Consider the following 4,035-nt stretch of genomic DNA (forward strand, 5'->3'; position numbering starts at 1 on the left):
CGAACCTGCTGAAACTGGGAACGGACCAAAACCTATCTTGACTATAATTGGGACACCGGGAGTATGCTGGGAGGTTCCAGGGTAAGTGGGACACTCTGGGTGTGTTCCACCACCATTCGGGAGGATCCCCGACGATGAGAATGGAAACTAAAAATTGGGCAACCTAGACTTCCCAAACACCCAAATTCCCTTAATGAAAAATTTATCATTCTTAAATAACAACGTGTTGGCATTATTGGTATTCCTGTACCATTGTCCGAACATGTTAAACTACTGACATTGCCTGGCACGCGAACCGGTGCCCGGAAGCCAAACTGAAAACTAATACTACCCTGACCTCCATCACCATACCAGTATTGTATAGGCTCAATCTAGAGTGAAAACTCTTGACAGAATTCAAGTAATACGTGTTACCGACTTAGATACTGACGCAAGTCCATATTTGCATATATGCTTCTAGAAGTTGACCCAGTTGCTTGTTTACATCCTGGGTGAAACTACTGCATACACAATGAGTTTTACTTCCCCATTTTCAAACTATTTTATGTTTTACATGGGGTGAAATGCATGTTACATCCGTTTATACGTGCACATATATACATGATATAACGTGAATTATCTGAGTAAACACTAGTACATGAAAAGTCCCCATAGACCCAAGTGATTAACCGTAGGCCGGTGAAAGTGTAAATAGTACTATTGGTCCGACAAACCCAATTGTGTTAGCCAAGAACGCCATATGATACATACGCAATTGTACATGTTTGAGCATAGGCTATGGGGTACTAGCCATAGCTACATTGGGGTAGTGCCGTGGTGGTGGACCACGGTGGTTGAGGCGACAGTCAAGGCTTCACTTGTGGGCTCAGAATATATATATATATATATATATATATATATATATATATATATATATATATATATATATATATATATATATATATATATATATATATATATATATATATATATATACATACTATCAGATGTGCCAACTTGAACTATAATTACATCTGTTTAGTACAAACTAAAACAGTGAAACTCACTAAGCTATGTTTAGCTTTTTTTTTCCAAATTGTAACATGTTTTTCAGGCAAAGCAAAGCAGGAATAGACTTGTAGGAGTTCCAAGTTATGAGAATGGATAGTACGTGAATAGATTCATAACTACTAGCACAAGTTTACTTGTGAGAAACCGAGTTGTCACTTACGTGTCGTTGTGTTGATAAATAATGTAAACGAAACATGTTGTAATGTATAATATAACATCTTTGTAAACAATGTGTCTGTTCCATGAGTCTGTTGCCCCCCTGCGTGCGCTTCCGCTGCGAGTCGGGGTGTGACAGAAGATGGTATTAGAGCCATTGGTTATAGAGAACTAGGATGCTTTCAAGGAGACCTAGACTATAACTACAAGCTCAAACCTTAGTGGACATAAATGTGAAATGATTCATAGTAGAGAACAGTTAACGAACTCTTTAATTTGTTCTACTGGTGAGTACCAGGATAGTCTCGTAGGACAAGTGGGTTATTATGGTCCGGAACGTAATAACAGACTTGTTTGTACGAGGAAGTGTTGGGAAAATCGCGGTAATAGTAAGCACACTTAATTATGTGAAATTATACATACGTGCGCCAACGTGAAACTATGTGTATACTTGCATTTTTGTTACTTGGTAACTGTTTTTTTTTTATGCGTTGGCATTTTGAGACTAGCGAATTGATTGGTATGCCTTAAGAGATAGGCAGGTTCAATAAAAACATATGTGCTACAGTCCATTCCACATTCCTACGGATAACATACATTAGTGTAGAACTCATATAGCCATGATGGCCTTCATATGTCTTCCGATAGGGAAGTAACTTGTTGTGAGTTCGCGACAATACTATCTCTAGCTTTACCTTCTTCATAACAACAACTACATATCGAAGTAATATACGATCGGGAGTGTACATACACCAGAGACGTAATTATTGTAACTCGATGCCGGAAGGACTGGAACGAATTCTCTCGCCAGGTGGTTATTTACTAGTGCTTTTTCAGAAACTATAGACTCCCAACTCTTAATTCCATTTGTGTACGAGTTCACTTAATCCTTCCGTTCCCATGGTTCACGATCGCAATCTTCCATTAACAACTGAATCGCGTATATTCTAGAAATGGTGGAAGTCGTGATGCAACCAAAGAACTCCGAGTAGATAAGCAGTTTGTGGCAATTAGTCCTCAGGTGGAGGTGATTGTGAAATTGGTGCGTGGAATTTGAACGAAGTAGTGCTGAGATGATGCTGAAGATGCATCAGAGGAAAGAGGTATCTGATAACATTAGCTGTATGTATGATATGGCTATCCTATTCTTGTTCGCGATAATATTATGAGTTCGAAAATCCTAGTTCTATCTTTTGTGCAATATCTATCCGAAAACGAACGTGACATGGATGCTCACTGTTAGTAGTGAGTAGGTGAAACAAAGTAATGTTGAAGAAATTCAACCTGACATATAAATGATGGTGAATTTTATCCCCATTACCAACTCGAATTCTTACCATTGTATTCTAAACCAAATTCATCGACTGTTCGTCATTCGGTGTCGAGGGTAATCTAGTACATTAACAACTCTGAGTCGGTCCTATTATCATCATGTTATGATGGACGTAAACTCCTGTGTTATAACTCCAAGTGAGAGTCAATCTTGGATGATATATGACAATATGCTGCCCTTGATTCTGTAAACAGTTGGTGTAATATCCTTTGGGCGTATTAGTTCCTTGGTAGTATTCCGATATGATTACGTGTGTGGTCCTCTCGTTAACAAATTGCCAAAAATTTGTTTGATTCATTGATTGGCATCGAACATATGACGACACTTCTAAATCGTCAATTATACAATACTGTAAAATTTACTCCCTCTGACATGAATCACTAAGACTAACCTTAGTGTATCGAAATGCCTACGTAAAGGGAAACAACTTATATCTTCATCACCCGGTTGTTGATTAGACGTATCCGTTTGAATAGGTGTTTCTAAATCACTTCCATTGGTTGGAAACAACATAACTCATAAGTGGCGCGAGTGTGTAACCATTATTGTTGCTGGTAACCAGAAAGTACGAGGGCAGTAACGATCTATTAGTGCTTGTTATTCGAGTGACTAAGAGTCGATGACGTGTTGTTTTGATATCACTCAACTTATCTTTGGCGACCCATGCAACTTTTAGGGAGAAATCGTACTATCAATATTCCTAGTATCCATTATTATTCCGTTCTGTCGAAATACTTCTTTTATAATTTTATTCCTACATTTTTAACTTATTCATTGCCATCTATGTAACTCTTGGAAGCAATACATTTTAGTAATATTCCTGAAACCCTTATCATTCTGTTTCATACAACCACATATCTTTGTAGTCTTACTTCTAAATCCTAAGTGGTCATCCCTGACCCAATTCCACTATACACCTGGTTAGTTACCATTGTGGGAAACATGATTCAATTGTGAAAACAAAAGGACTACAATGGTGCTTCGATCAGATTCATTAGTTCACTTTTCCTTGACCTACTAAAGCAATTAGAGGTCGTAGTGCTTGCTATACATAATTAAATTCTCTTATGCTCTAATTCCTTGTTTAAGTCAGTGGTATTACAATACGGTGCGGTTCTAACTAACTTCTGTTAGTTTATCAAGATAGAGTCGTGTTCAGATCAACCTCGAACCTGTTCGGCTTAGGCCGGGTCAACACAAATTCTATCCTTTGTGAATAGGAGAGAGTGGATGGGTTGACAATACAACGTACTACCATGTGAAGTACTCCTTGATTCGTATTCGGTAGACAAAATAACGGAAGGCGAACTCTTTCCCGGATTCAATTTTTTATCACGTATACCCATCAGATTTTGTTCACAAGAATTACTAAATTTTGTTTAAGTTTGAACAACCCTTTGACCTCTACTTGGAAAGGTACGTTACAATTCACTCTTTGGGGTGATTCATTGGTCAAAGAAACGGTCTGTTACCACAATTTTGTGTTCAGTTATGAA

This window comes from Helianthus annuus, chromosome 6 (genome assembly GCF_002127325.2).
Source record: "Helianthus annuus cultivar XRQ/B chromosome 6, HanXRQr2.0-SUNRISE, whole genome shotgun sequence".
In the NCBI taxonomy this organism is placed as follows: Eukaryota; Viridiplantae; Streptophyta; class Magnoliopsida; order Asterales; family Asteraceae; genus Helianthus; species Helianthus annuus.